A 16,986-nucleotide genomic window follows, 5' to 3' on the forward strand; every position below is an offset into this window, starting at 1 on the left:
CTGCCGCTGTCCGCTGATAGCTGCTGGTTAGTGTTTCTTCATCCACTGTGTTCGCTTTCCACCCCGGGACTTCCACAGAGCCAAGCGCTGTTGTTTCGTGCCTCGAGGAGGATCATTTATCCAATTTATTTCCAATCACGGCAGCAAAGGAGCGCACAAGTCCAGAACCTCAGCGGTAAGAACTGAAGTCTAGACCAGTGAGATCATAAAGTTTGTGCTCCTTAAACTCCTGCTCTCACTGAGATAAATAAACGGGGGTCACAAAAACTACATTCTTTACGTGATCAAGCTTGGAGCAGACTTCAGCGTGAGTTCAAAGCCAAATCCATCAAACTCCAGCTTTTGTTGATTAAATTACATCTGGAATAGCAAAAATTAAATCAATAATAAACCTTTTGACACTCATCTCTCCTACACAAATCTATTCATAATAATAAAAACTACAACTACAAGCAGCTATAAGGGGGTCCAAGCAGCTCATGCAAACCAGATCCAAAGTAGTTCCACTGATTAGAGCATTTACTGACAGTATATGATCCCTCTACAGTAAAACGATCTAATCTAAAACAGTCACCACAAGCCCTTATCTTTAACCGTGAAAACAACCTGATCCAAAAGGTTCCAGAACTTTGTGACCACAAATCCTTAAATCATAAAATATTACACCAGAAATAAAAGCTAATAATACTTTCAAATAAGTCATGCAAGATGCAGTTTGTCGTCTTTTTATTGTCATCAGTCAACCCATTTGGACGTTCAGAGACTCTGTAGTGAACATTCAAACACCGTCATTTTCAGCAAAACTGATTCACCAATAAAACCCATGTAGGCTGACAAATGATAGCAGCTACAGCTTTCTTTGATTAACCCTTTCATGCATAGTGGTCACTACAGTGAACAGCTGTTCAAAGGTGTTCTCTTACATATTCATGGATTTTGTTGTTTTAGATCGATATCAGTCAACAAAGTGGACGCTTATGCATAATCCCCAACACTGCAATTCATACCATTACTGTAACTTTGCTGTTCTAGAGAAACCTGATCTGCAGTAACATGCTTGAGTATAAAAAAAAAAAATCACTATAAATGCTGTAATTAACTGTTTTGTTTTGTTTAAAACACAAGGTTTTGAGTTTGTTTTTTTTTTTTGCATATTATCTCTATTATCTTTAAAAAAAAAAAAGAAAAAAGATTTCATAATTTTCACACAGTATATCAGTAAATTCAGGTTTCTTTGCCTCTAAAATTAAACACATGGTGTCCAGCTGAGTGGACATTTTTGTAACTCCATGAAAAAAACGTTCGTAAAAAAAAAATCAATCACATTTTTTTTTTTTTTTTCATGCCTAAAGAGGAATAAATACATTCAGGAAAAAAATCTTGATAAAGGTAAAGGCATGATAAATTCATGCATGAAAGGGTTAAATTACCTCTGGAATAGCAAAAATCAAATCAGTAATAAACATTTTGACACTCATCTCTCCTACACAAATCTATTCATAATAATAAAAACTAAAACTACAAGCAGCTATAAGGGGTCCAAGCAGCTCACACAAACCAGATCCAAAGTAGTTCCACTGATTAGAGCATTTACCAACAGTATATGATCCCTCTACAGTAAAACGAACTAATCTAAAACAGTCACCGATACAATAAAGACCACAAGCCCTGATCTTTAACCCTGAAAACAACCTGATCCAAAAGGTTCCAGAACTTTTTGACCACTAATCCTTGAATCATAAAATAATACACCAGAAATAAAAACCAATAATACTTTCAAATAAGTCACATAAGATGCAGTTTGCCGTCTTTTCATTGTCATCAGATTCGACCCATTTGGACGTTCAGAGACTCCGTAGTGAACATTGAAACACCGTCATTTTCTGCAAAACTGATTCGCCAATAAAACCCATGTAGGCTGACAAATGATAGCAGCTACAGCTTTCTTTGATTAAATTACCTCTGGAATAGCAAAAAGGAAATCCGTAATAAACATTTTGACACTCATCTCTCCTACACAAATCTATTCATAATAATAAAAACTACAACTACAAGCAGCTATAAGGGGGTCCAAGCAGCTCATGCAATCCACATCCAAAGTAGTTCCACTGATTAGAGCATTTACTGACAGTATACGATCCCTCTACAGTAAAATGAACTAATCTAAAACAGTCACTGATACAATAGAGACCACAAGCCCTGATCTTTAACCCTGAAAACAACCTGATCCAAAAGTTTCCAGAACTTTGTGACCACAAATCCTTAAATCCTAAAATAATACACCAGAAATAAAAGCCAATAATACATTCAAATAAGTCACATAAGATGCAGGTTGTCGTCTTTTCATTGTTATTAGATACGACGTTCAGAGGCTCCGTAGTGAACATTGAAACACCGTCATCTTCACCAAGAAAACCCATGTTGGCTGACAAATGTTTTGACATTCATTTGATGTATTTTGCTGAAAGAGTCACATTTAGCTCTGACTTTACACTTTCATAATCATCTGTTTTCATTTTCGTTCATTATTTTCAGTATAAAGCTCTGGAAAAAATTAAGAGACCACTGGAATTAACTCTGAAATCAGCATGTGTGTAAGTATGACAGTTATGACCTCCACCAAGGAGGTTATGTTTTTGTCGGCGTTGGTTTGTCTGTCTGTCTGTCTATGTGCAAGATAACTTAAAAAGTTATGGACGGATTTCGATGAAAATTTCAGGAAATGTTGATACTGGCACAAGGAACAAATGATTAAATTTTGGTGGTCATTGGGGGTGGGGTGGGGTCACTGATCTGCCTTGGTGGAGGTCTGTGCTCTCTTTTCTAGAAAAGCACTATTTATTTATTTATTTATGTATTTATTTATTTATTTTTTACCAGAGTTGTATATTTATTTCAACATTTTTGTGCAATATAAACAGAGCTCCTGTAACATTAACATTAAAAATCTATCCTATCCCTTCCCATCCCATCCTTTCCCATCCCATCCCATCCTATCCTATCCTATCCTTTCCCATCCTTTCCCATTCTATCCTATCCTATCCCATCCAATCCCATCCCATCCTTTCACATCCTATCCTATCCTTTCCCATCCCTTCCCATCCTTTCCCATCCCATCATATCCTACCCTACCCTTTCCTATCCTATACAACCCTACCCTACCCTATCCCATCCCTTATACATTGTCAGTGAATTAAATATAGCAAACTATCTGCTCTTCCTTAAAAATGCAGAGGATAAAGTAATGAATCTTAAAGCTTAGATGTAGAGACAACTTCAGATAGAAGTCACCACAGAAATACTTCTAGGTCTCTACAGGTTAAAACTCCTTTATAGAGCCACTATTCAGCCGATTTGCATAAATATAATATCGCGGCTCATGTCAGTCAACACTAACACAAGTCTGGTCATTATAACTGACAATAACATTATTTTACAGTAAAGAAAAGCACTGTGATAAGGGTGAGCCAAGACAATGCAACTTTATTTCATATTTTGCCTTATTAGGATTTGTTTTCCACCTTTTTAAGTTGATTTTTTTTTTTTTTTACCTACCTCTGTTCAAACATGGTAACATTTAATCTTCATTCACTTTATATTTTCTGACGCACTTCAGTGGAAATATTAAGTATTTTTCCTGTAAATGACACCAAGAAGAAAGTTTTTGATCCAAAACACAACCTGCACGTTGAATTTGTAAAGCCAAAACTGTCAGCCACCGGTGGGACAACCTGTGAGTCATATATGATTTTGATTAAATATCCTATCAGCACATGGTCATTTTGTGCTGGAAGGAAATAAAAACCTCATTGTCTGTTAATGAAGGGAGTGGACTGTTTTATATTTTTTCTGGGTTAAAAGAATTTGGGATTTTAATATTTAATGGATATGGTGTGTAAGAATAAGCCAGAATAGACAGACAGAATAGGTGTTGGTGCAGGAAATTTACATCCACTACATGAGTTTTAACATTTTATTCCCAACAACCGCTGGTAGCAATGACATGGTGAAGAAGTTGGACCTGCTTGGAGTTTCGACATTTTCTTTAATGTGTTTTTTTTTCACCATTTTCATGCCAGTGCTCACCTCCACATATTCCAATATTCCATAAAATGTTTTCCCCTATTCAAGAATGAAAATGAGTTCATTCACTTGTGAAATAGTGCCAAAATAAACAGAAACTACTGAGTCTGTTCAAACTTATCTGATATTTCAGGTTTGATCTACTTTTGTGCTCTTTTTATCTGTGTTTTTATGGGCCTCTCAGGCTACATATGTCGGTCTGATTGTTTTTTGTTGGTTTTAACTGCCTTTCCTCAGACATGATAACATATTTAAGGTTTATTCACTGTATAAACCTTAAATATGAACCTTGTTTTATTTGTTTTTATGTCTGTGTACAGTACTTTAGCCAACTGTGTTGTTTTTAAATACGAAAATGTAAGTATTTTTCTTGTAAATGACAACAGGTGAAAGTTTTTTGCTCCATTGAAAAAGATGCAAAGGGATGTTTTAAAGCCAAACACTTCAACTCCTGGAGCGACGACATGTGAGTCATATGATACTGATCTGAATCCTATCAACACCTGCACTTACATTACAGACATTTTGTGTTGGAAGGAAATAAAAACCTCATTATCTGTTAATGAAGGGAGTGGACTCTTTTATATTTTTTTCACATACTGGGTTAAAAAAATTGGGATTTTAATATTTAATGGATGTGGTGTGTTAGAATAAGCCAGAAAAGACAGACAGAATAGGTGTTGGTGCAGGAAATTTACATCCACTGCATGAGTTTTAACATTTTATCCCCAGCAACTGCTGGTAGCAATGACATGGTGGAGAAGTCAGACCTGCTTGCTGGTTTTGACATTTTCTTTTGCGTTTTTTTTCACCATTTTCATGCCAGCACTCACCTCCACATGTTCCAATATTCCACAAAATGTTTTCCCTTATTCAAGAATGAAAATGAATTCATTCATTTGTGAAACAGGGCCAAAATAAACAGAAACTACTGAGTCTGTTCAAACTTATCAGATATTTCAGATTTGATCTACTTTTGTGTTCTTTTTATTTATATTTTTATGGGTCTCTCAGGCTCTCAGGGTTTGTTTTGCCTGCCTTTCCTCAGACATAATAACATATTTAAGGTTTATTCACTGTATAAACCTTAAATATAAACCTTATTTTATTTATTACTATGTTTGTGTCCAGTACTTTAGCCAACTGTGCTGTTTTTAAATACAAAAATGTAAGTATTTTTCTTGTAAATGACAACAGGTGAAAGGTTTTTGCTGCAATGAAAAAGATGCAAAGGGATGTTTTAAAGCCAAACACTTCAACTCCTGGAGCGACGACGTGTGAGTCATATGATACTGATCTGAATCCTATCAACACCTGCACTTACATTACAGACATTTTGTGTTGGAAGGCAATAAAAACCTCATTGTCTAGCTAATTACGGGCCTACATGGCTTTATAATTTCTTCCACACATGAGGTTGGAAAACTTTTTTGGTTTGATCTGAAAAAAAACTTCTTCACTCACCGTCATCAAGATACATCTGGTCCAGCTCCTGCGGTTCCTGTTTGATGCTGACGGCCAGTGCTGGGGGGCTGCCGTCTTCCTGCAGGGAGGAGCGCCCTCTTTCTGGAACCTTGGGGTGCTGCTGGGCCACCGGGCTGGTGCTGCTGCTGACCGGCGGGGTGGGGGTCATGCAGTGGGTGGGAGAGAAGGGCGCCTCCGGGCCTGTGCCGGGGGTGGAGGGCTGTGACACCGGGGAGGAGGAGGAGCTGCTGGGTGGGTAGAGACCAGGCGCCTGGAAACGTCCGGGGGTCTCCTGAATGATGGACACGTGGGGGATCGGAGACTGCTGACCCGGATGCTGAACCGCCGGGAGGCACTTGGAGAAGGGTGGGGGGGACAGGTCGTGCAGTTTGGGGCTGCTGCTCGGGGAAGAGGAGGGAAGGGAGGCCGGCTTGGCTGCCAGTCTCTGCTGGCTCGCAGGGAAGGCCCCGCCCACTACACATGGCCTGAGGTCAGAGGTCATCATGGGGGTCATGACTTGTGGGGGGAAGTATGGCTTTGGGTGCAGAGACAGGCCGGAGTTGTGCTGGGAGCAGACGAGAGGGGCGTCGTAGTCGTCATGTGGCTCCGTCTTTATTGTTGGAACTGAAAACAGAAGAAGGAAAAGCTACATGAGTAAACACATATTCCTACGAGTGTGAGTGGGTTTGTGGCTAGGATACCCACTGCCAAACAAACACTCTCATCAATGAGACTCTGTGTCTGAGCCGGAGCGCTCCCTCCCTGCTGAAAAGATTCACAAAACTAGAAAAAAAGAGGAAAAAAAAAGGGATGACTCATCAACACGAGAAACATCCAGCTGGGTCTATAATAAAAGGCCTATTTTCTTTGGAAGGGCCTCTGGTGCTAATATCTACTAAATGTGCAATATGAAATATGTTGCAGCAACAGCAGCTTATACTCAGCAGGGTTCAGCAATTTAAAATAAATTACTGCTCGCACACTGGGACCCAGCGAAAAACTGGACACGAGGGCTGCTTTTAAACACAGATGTAGCAGTAAAAGACAAAATGGTGGCTTCGGGATGTTTGAGGATTGTGGTTATCGTACATGCGAGGACCAATGCTGAGTTCAAATGAGGCGGACCCTGTTCACAGTCGATGGGGTCTCGTCCATTCGGTCGCAGTCACATGTCGGACGCTGGGTTTTGAAATACGGACCGTCAATCTGCGGTGACTCGTGACACGACGTTAATCTTATATAATAAGCGTTTCGCTCCAGTTCCGACCGAACGACAGCGCGCCTCTGACCCCGAACCTCATCACTACATCACTAAACCAGTCTGTTTCTTTCATGGCTGCGCTGAAGCTGTTTCACATTATAATTTGAAGCATGTGCTGGAAATCAAAGCTGAAGCAGTAAATGACTCTGACTTTACTCTTTTACTCTGTGTCTTTTTGGAGTTTTCCTGATTTTTTTGATGTATTTATTGAACATTTTTGCTGATACACATTGTTGGTTGTCTTTTCTTTGTGTTTTCTCAGCTTGCTTTGGAACAGATATTTTAATCCCTCTGGGTGTGCCAAGCTAAATAAGGGCCTAATTAAACCAAAAAAACAGTGAAACTAGGACGTGTCATGCTTTACTGAAGCCTCCACTGTCAACAACTGTAAAAGAGGAACTGCAAAGAGGTGGTTACACCGACCACACGACTAAAATAGCACCTGCAGGACTATTTTAGGCCTGTTTGGAGGAAGTGTGTCTATGGTGGATAGGCAGATGCACGGGCACAGAACAGAGCAGAAGTGTGAATGCTTGCGTTGCCACAAAACAGAGCGTAGCCCTGGGTTTCCGGAGTGTGAAAATCAACCCTGTGTACTGTAACATCCCAAAAATAAATCTGATGTGTTTGTGTAAAATGTTGTAACACCTGCTGCAGTAAAAGGGTAGCATAATAGGTTTTAATAAATGGAAAAATGCAAATACTGTTGAAAAATTAAGCCAAAAATGGGTTGAACTGACAGATAAATGTATTTATAGTCAGAACAAACTGAGTTTAACAGTAGATCAGTATAAGTATATCAGATATTATGGCTGTGATGCAGAAATCCAATAAAATAATCTCAAGAAAAGATCATTTCACAAGTCACGAAACTTACACTTTGTTGTAAAACTGAAAACACAGACTACACACCCCAAAGCTGTGAATGTGACTCTAGCATCATTTCTTTCTCCACAAGCTCCTCAGTTAGTAACATGACCAGATTTGCTGTGATTTTCACCTCTTTAAATACTTTTTCAGCTCCATCTTGAAGAACGAGGTGAAATATGACTTGAATCACATGAGATGAGACCTTTGTCACACAAAACTAGACGCTCCTTTACTATCTTTAGCACAAAATGTGACTTTCTTGACGTGTGCAATTATCTTTTTAATTGGCAAATATTACAAGTGCAAATGGTGGTGCAAATTAAACACGATCAAAAAAAGAATTTGCTTTTCACTGTTTATCACCATTCATATTTTCCAGACAGTGGATGGAGACACTTGGTTTATATTCAGTTAATGATATATTTGCTGAAAAAGTCACTTTTTTTTTGTTTTTTCTCTGTTTTAATATAATAACCTTTGAATTTAATCTAAGCTTTTATGAACATCTACATGAACAGTCAATTAAATATAGGAAAATAGATAATTTTCACTGGAAAAATGCAAAATTCAGTGGATAATATTATAAGAAATAGTGATAGATCATTAAGGAAAGGCTAAATAGAGAGAAAAATGAATTTGGGAACTGACACAGAAGTCATACTGGGTCTTTAGGGGTTAAAAAAGTGTAGTTTCAGCTCTGAGGTTGTTGTTCTTTCACTAATGTTCATTGGAACATTAGGGGATATCATGACTGTCCTCTATGTCTCTACATTTAATTCTATCTATCTATCTATCTATCTATCTATCTATCTATCTATCTATCTATCTATCTATCTATCTAATAAGTCACTTTTTCTTCAGTTTTCTCTGTTTTAATATAATAACCTTTGAATTTAACCCTTTCATGTATACTGGTCACTACAGTGGACAACTATTCTATAGCTGTTCTCTTGTATATTCATGGATTTTGTTGTTTTGTGGGGTTTTTTTTTTTTTTGTTTGTTTTGCATATATCCTTATTAAAGTTTTAACACATTACATATCTTTTCTGACATGAAATGGTAACATTGTATACAGGGGTTGGACAAAATAATGGAAACACCTTCTATGATGCCACAATGTTAGGTGTTTCCATTATTTTGTCCAACCCCTGTAGATCTCCCCTGAGCGTAATAGTTATAGTTTTCACGAAATTTATCAGTAAATACATGTTTCTTTGCTTCAAAAATTTAATGCATGATGTCCAGCTGAGTGGACATTTTTGCAACTTCATGAAAAATAGGTTCATGAGAATTTTTTTTATTATTACTTTTTTTTAAACTTATTTATTTAATTTTTTTAAAACAACTTTTTTAAAATTTATTTTATTTATTTTTCATAAGAATTTTTTCAATCACATTGTCTTTTTTTCCATGTTTAAAGAGGAATAAAAACACTCTGGAAAAAATTCTTGATTAAGCTTTTCATAATTCATGCACGAAAGGGTTAATCTGAGCTTTTATGAACATCTACATGATCAGTGAATTAAATATAAGAAAATACATGATTTACACTTAAAAATACACAATGTAAAAGATATTATTATAATAAATGGAAATAAATAAATTGGGACAAGGTTAAATGGAAACCAAAATTCCTCCTGGAGTTGCCATAACAGAAACCCTGGGTCTTTATGGGTTACAGTTTGAAGCAGCATATTTTCATTTAACTGAATTCACTTTTCCCTCCTTTTCCCATGTCTTCCAGACTGGTAGATCCTATTGTTCTTCCTCCTGGCTCGCTGCCTGAACAGACTCACCCTGTAGGAGACACTGACCAGACTAGCTGTCCCTCAGTGCCCCCCCCCCCCCCCCCCCCCCTTCCTCACTCTGGATGGGGAGGACAATGCTCCACTTTCACAGCGGGGCACTCCGTCGCCCACGTTCAGCAGGGCTGGGCAGGGTTGAGTTGAATCAGAGCTTTGAACCACCCACTGGATGCTCTCTCCAAGCCTGGAGCGCAATTAGCAGCGGTTTTTACATTTAAGTTGGTGGGTCAGTGTTTATATTTAGCTTGGCAAAAAGTTCACTAGTGAAATAACATGCTTTTCCCATGCCCCTTTCCCCATCCCTCTGTGTCCCGTCACTGCAGCGCTCATGCTACAGGTACGGAAAAGAACACATTTTATAGAGATTTGCTTTTACAATGGAGGAATAATAATGTTGCTTTGTTCCTCCCTTGCAAACCACCAGACAATGGGGAATACAAACTGTTTGTCGTCCTCTTTGCATGTAAAACGCTGCCTGAAATGTTTCTAATTAGTCTGGGATATCAAAGTAAAAGAGCAGACTAAGAGTGGCTGATGAGAAGAAAGTAGAAGAAAGAGGTCGAAGGTTACGGTTGTGTATTTTACTACTTTTTTTTTAAACTTAATACTCTATAAAACTCTTTTTTCTGTCACGTTTCAGTTTCACTAAAACTTGGCACAGCATGAAACTAAACAAAAATAGAAGCTGGATTTGTTGTTTTATGGCTTAAAATATCTTATTTATAGAGTATATTTGGAATCGTGTCTTAATTTGTGTGAAAAAAACTGTATTTCCAAATAAATAAATCACAGCGATCTTGTATTATTGTCAGTGGGTACGGTTACATGATGTTTTTTAAATCCGATTTATTTTTCCAGAAGAAATTTATTCAGAACTAAAGTATTTTTTTCACTTCTGTTTACATGGAAATGTTAAACCCGAATAAAGGTTTACATGAGGTATTAATGAGGTAGATAAGTGAGTAAAAGGGTTTGCGCTGCAGTGCTCTCGTTGCCTTGTTCTGGCAGCCCTTCTGTTAGCTTAGCTTAGCATAGTCACTGCATTTCTATGGTCACATGTAGCCAATTTTTTAAAGGTGATTTGTTGTCTTTTGTAAGCAATTTTGTGAAATCCGATTCTCCCTAATTATTTCTTTAGATCCTCGACTTACTGCACTCATACAATCTTGGGACTGTTGTGTTGACCGAAGTTAGAAAATCTTTTTGTTGGAAGGGATGCATGCGCTAAATTAGCTTTGCCGTTTTAGCTTTGTATTAGTTTTTATTTCCCAAGATTTTATTAGTGCAGTCAGTCACATCGCCATGATTTGAGCCTCAGTTTGCGATCATATTGACCCCACCGGACTAAAGGAATGATTAGGGGGAACTGAATTTCACAAAATTACTCATAAAATACTACAGATCACCTATAAAAGCTTGGCTACGTCTGACCAGAGGAATGAAGCAATTATGCTAAGCTAGGCTAAGCTAAGCTAACGGAAGGGCTGCGAGAACAAGGCAATCGGTGCACTGCAGTGCAAACTGTTCAGCCCACTTATCGAACTCATAAGTGCATGACAAATGAATGAATAAAAAAGCAGGTGATGAACTCTTCCTTCATGGTTTTCCAGGCTGGTAGATCCCATCAGAATAGCCCAGTGGAATGGTTTGGGTTGACTAGACTGCATTGCATATTCTTCCACCAGCGCAGAATGTGTGCGTCATCGCGACAGGACAAGACAACGAGCATGAGCAGAATGGAAGGAATAAAGTCCAAACGGAATAAAGGGTTTACATGTCCGAGGAATAATTTAGTTTGGAATTAAAAGGGGATTAAACCAGTGACTTTACTCGGATTTAAATTTATTCCGAACTATTCTTTTTCAACTGGAATAAAGTGTTTACATGGGCATCTGAAATAGGATCTAACGTTTATTCAGATTAAACCAAGAATAAAAGTTGTCATGTAAACGCACGGAGTGATGCAGTAAAGCAGTGTTTTTCCAACCATGGGGTCGCCTGAAATTTCTAGTAATTGCTAAAAAATGAAAACTTATTAATAAAAATTTACAGTATATAGTCTAAATGTTGTCTAAAATTAACGTTTATTTGCAACATAGTATACCAAACTATTACATGATCAAAAACAAATTAATTTTAGCTAAAAAAATTAAAACTTATTAATAAAAATGTACATTATATAGTCTAAATGTTGTCTAAAATTAACATTTATTTGCAACATAGTATACCAAACTATTACATGATCAAAAACAAATTAATTTTAGCAAAAAAAATTAAAACTTACTAATAAAAATATACATTATATAGTCTAAATGTTGTCTAAAATTAATGTTTATTTGCAACATAGTATACCAAACTATTACATGATCAAAAACAAATTACTTTTAGCTTAAAAAAAAAGGTCTCCATTTTGAATGTCTGGGGTCACCAGGAATTTGTGATGTTAAAATGGGGTCACGATCCAAAAAAGGTTGGGAACCACTGCAGTAAAGAATAATACTTATTGTTAGTGAAATCGATCCAAAGATAAGACACAAAAGCTTCTAAGAGAAACGCTGAACCCAGATGTGCACTGATGTTCAGAATACGTATTAAATAACAGTAGTTGAGGGTTTTTACCGCTTGCAGGGACGTAAGTGAAGCGCTGATACTGGCTTCTTTTCCTCTTGCCGTTGCAGACGTAGAAGTTGACGTGGACCGGAGTTGACAGTCTTTGGTTCCGATACGGAGGGACTTCAATGACGAGTGAATTCTGAAATGTGGAAAATGATGTTAATGTTGCATCTAATATGTAAAAACTCTATAACACAGCAGTCAAACATGCGGCCCGGGGGCCAAATCCGGCCCGCCAAAGGGTCCAATCCGGCCCGTGGGATGAATTTGTGAAATGCAAAAATTACACTGAAGATATTAACAATCAATGGTGTCAAAATCATTTTAATTCAGGTTCCACATACAATCCAATGAGATTTCAAATGGGTCAGACCAGTAAATATTATCATAATAACCTATAAATAATGACAAGCCCAAATTCTCTCTTTGTTTTTTTGGTGTAAAAAAGTAAAATTGGTAATGTAAACATTTTCATGTAAACTATACTTTTACAAAAAATGTGAATAACCTGAACAATTATGACCAAACGGAAATGTCTTAAGAAAAGTAAATGCAATTTTACCAATATTCTGCCTGATACTAAATGTTTTGTGTGATTTTAATGCACATGTGTAAATGATAAACTGATATACCGAGGCATAATATTGTTAAAATTGCACTTGTTTTTCTAAAGACAATTCAAGTTGTTCATGTTATTCAGATTTTTAAGGAAACTTTGTAGATGTAAACTTGGTCATATTATAATTTTACTTTTTTCACTGTTATTATTTTACTGGTCTGGCCCAACTGGAGATCAAATTGGGCTGAATGTGGAACTGAACTAAAATGAGTTTGACACCCCTGCTCTATAAGGTCACAACTGTAACTAACCTAAAGACATTAGACAATGTTTTATGTGTTCTATAATGTTGTACATAGACAGTTACAACTCTATTAGTAATAGAAAATAATAAGGAAAGACTTAGTTTCCTGTTATTACCATTTATATAAAAACATAGTACAATCTACCTATGAAAAGTAACTTATTGTATACCTAAAAACATATATTTATTACTATCAAGTGACTTGTTCCAACCTGTTTACTTGTTAATATAACCTGACAAAAAAAGAGTAAAAATAAAGGAAAAACAAGATTATTAGCATCAAAAATGTTACTTTTTCCCACAGTATTAAACACACTTATGTTGACTTTAATTATTTCTGAATGGATGAACATCCCACATGCTACTATAAACCAGAACTGCCATATTTAAAGCAGACCTTCCTCCTGCAGCTCTCTCCTCTCAGTCCATATCAAAGACTAAATATATATATTGATGGACCTGATGTCATTTGACGTTACATCTGATAGAATCTGATTAATAATTACAGCTGTCAGTCATATATTCAACACCCCTACTTGTATGAAAATGGCTGATTGGTCGAAATCGATTTGAAATGGAATACATCGAAAACACAGTCAAGATGTAGAAGTCTAATATCCTCTCAGAACAATATGGAATTCTAAACAAATTATGGATTTTTTTTGCCAAATGACACTAAAACATTATCAGTCACTGCAGCTTTAATGAGGTAATATTATTATTTGGGCCAAATCAAGCGGTGACACATTTCATGTTCAATAAGCTCTGTGTTGAAAACTAAACAACTCATCTCCATGTTTAATACATGTATGAATAGGTCTCAGTAAGTACTTTCACATGACACGTTACAATTTACAGAAATAAAAATTTGCTGCATGACACGGGGACTCAAAATTATCTTTTTTTTTTTTTTTCAATTTACGCAAATGTACAAAACATGCTGTTCTCATAAGAAACTGATGCTAAAAGAAAAATAGGGCTTTAGCTGTGATGTTAAACTACAATTGTGATCAATATTGGATAAAAATGTTTAAATAAGTTTTTATGAACACAAATATGTTGTGACACATGGACAGCGGTTTGTACCTTTGTTCAGTATCAGAATAAAAGACTTTGCTGGAAATAAAACATAACAAATATGCTAATAAACTTTTATTTAACATACATATTACAACTGAAGTGAAATATACAACTAATAACAGCATATTTTTCAAATAATTGGATTGTACATAACCTTTCTATATTCTTGTGCTGTTGAATAATTAATTTCTACAGATTCCCTCTTATACAAGCAAGAAAAAAAAACATTATTAAAGTTAATGGTGCATTTACATATTTTAGTCCTTTTTGGGTTTGATTTTATATTAATGATATCTTTATATCTTTTTTCTACAAGTGACACTGAAATTTTGCAAACAGTTCCATAAAATAGAGTTCTTAAGCTAAAAAAAAAAAAGAGCCTATTTGAGAAATGATAGGTGAAACTTTAATTTTTGACACTGATGTTTACTTTCACTTGATCTGGCCCTTTTATGTAAAAGGAGTCTGGTGGCTTTGAAAAGGGCCATATAATACAGTTCACCATCAGAAAGGGTTGTCTGATATAAAGTCAAAATAGTGAAAATATCCAAAAGTTAGTATCGGCCAGTGTTTCTCAAACTGTGGGGTGGGCCCCGTGGGGGAGGCGCAAGGGCTTGCCGGGGGGGCATGGGATCACTCCTAGGTGTTTTTTTTTTTTTTTTTTCAGATTAGAACATGTAGAAGTTGGAACTAATGTTTTACTGTTAGAGCATCCTGGACTCATTTTAGGGACATACAACAAACAAATCTATTGTTATGGTGATCTGTCACTAAACTAGACTAAGAGGTTAGGTTTGGACAATGGACAATGTTTCTATTTTTGCACAGTTTGTAGAGTTTGCACTTAAATGTTCTGAGATGTGCAAAATAAACAGGCTCATTGCAGCCACTGATATTGTTAAAATGTTCATCTTTGTTACCAAAATGGGTTTGCTGTTCTAAAAAAAGTAACTTTATTCTCATAGTTGCAAGATAATTGCGCATTTTCTATTTTTATTTGGAAAAATATTGTCTCGGGGCAGTCTTGTTGAGTTTATTTGTATTATTCAAGCAAAAATCTAAGTTATTTTTAATTTGCACAACAAATATTTCAAGGAAAAGCTAAAAGTATTGTTACAATACAGATGCTTCTTTCAATAAAAGTTATAATTGCACCACAGATACAATGTTGTTGGGGTTTAGGGGGGCCTGGAGATTTTTCGTCCTCCAAAGGGGGGGCCCCGAGAGACAAAGATTGAGAACCACTGGTATAGGCCTACAAGGATGTTGATTTTTATTAAGTGGGTTTTACTGTTTGTCAGTAATACACACACAACATCATTAAAAAAAATCCATTCCATACAATATTTCCCATCATAATTTAAAGATACATATAAAACTGCATGACATAGAAGTACAAACGTTTGCAGGACTTGACTAAATGTCTTTATTTCCTTTACTTGCTGCATTTAGAAAGTCTCCACCCTCACACACTGAAACAGTAAGTTGTGTGTTTTAGGGGCAGAGAAACCTGGTTGTAATTCTGAGAACCACACTGAGGCCATGAAGTGATGTTATAGAGAACTATGGTTATTTGCACAACGAATAACTCATGTGATGTGAATAAATTGAACTCAGGAGTGTCCAGATAGTTTATTTCCCCAGCAGAGGTTCCTGCTGTCTGAGGAAGGCCAAGAGCGACTGTGCTCATGGGTTCAGCCTGTGGCCATATCATTTGTGTGTGCAAATATATTTGTCTGAGAGTGTTGGAGGTGCTGCTCAGTAGCAAGAGAGGAAGTCATCCATCAACAGAACTGTACTTCGCTGGACGGCTGGTCCTGACATGTACAGGTGAGACCCGACACGCTTTAGTTTAAATCACTGCCGTCGTAAAGCCAAGTGAAGCCAGATGAGGCACTTTTTTTTGGAGGGGGGGGCTTTTTGGCATGATTCAGCTGTCCTACAGAGCCTTAAAGAGGAACTCTGTCATAGTTAAACAGGAATATTTCCAGATCTAAACTGACAATTTTCAGGTTTTCACAAAAAGTTGTTTCAGAGCATGCATGAGGAAAATCAGTCACTTTATTTTGAGAGTTTCGTATCAATGGCCAGAATATAAAACCTCCAATCTGAAAAAATCACTTTTTTCAGGAAACAGAAAAAACATTTAGTTTTATTATAGTATGGTCTTGTTAAAGATATCCAAGCATATTCTACTGTTCTCAGACTCTCTTTCTATATTATGTGTTAACAATATCATCTTTGTTCTCACCATTTAATGTGAAAACTCAAAATCTAAAAATTTGCAGATAGGAGGTTTTGTATTTTGGCCATCAATATGCGCATAGGTTGTAAAATCATATCTAATCATAGTACTGTCTGGGCTTTAAAGGCATAAAAATTCCTAAAACTAGCATTGTGGGGTCTCAGCTTGGCTACAGTCATTTCTCATCTGGAGGAGGAAAGAAAACAGTAACAAATGGAGCACAGAGGAGCCTTATGGATTCCTCCAGTGAGCACCGAAGATCATTCATCTGAGTTTTTATAAGTAATCTGGTGTATCTAATTGAAAGTAATGTTAAAATTAAAACCAAACCACGCAGCTGTGTTTCTTTTTGCTGGTGTCTCCTCCCTTCTGGGAAGGTCAGTCTATGCAGGTGACGGAGGCGGTGAGGTATTCTCAAAGTGTGGTTTGGTCTGCTATGTGTTGCAACAGCAGAGGTTAAACCTGGCCAAGGCAACGTCAGTGTTTAAAATGGGACCAGTCCAGCAGACTGGGCCGAGTGGGAGGGAAGGACGCCCTTTGTCTATTGAATGGAGCAGACAGATGTGTCCCAGCAGCCACTGGGAGGGTGTGTGTGTTTTTCAGTGGAAGACACTGAGAGCAGGTGTAGGCCTTCACATACAGACATCCACTAATCCTCTCGCCTATCTCCCAGACTCCCTCGTTCTCTCTCTCTCTCTCT

The 16,986-nt window shown here is 37.0% G+C and overlaps 1 pseudogene; it reads right to left on the bottom strand.

The window, feature by feature from the left end:
* Positions 1-16,986, bottom strand: part of LOC115428166 (nuclear factor of activated T-cells, cytoplasmic 1-like) — a 102,108-nt pseudogene that overhangs the window by 21,967 nt on the left and 63,155 nt on the right.

The sequence above is a fragment of the Sphaeramia orbicularis genome, chromosome 11, assembly GCF_902148855.1.
Source record: "Sphaeramia orbicularis chromosome 11, fSphaOr1.1, whole genome shotgun sequence".
NCBI lineage: Eukaryota > Metazoa > Chordata > Actinopteri > Kurtiformes > Apogonidae > Sphaeramia > Sphaeramia orbicularis.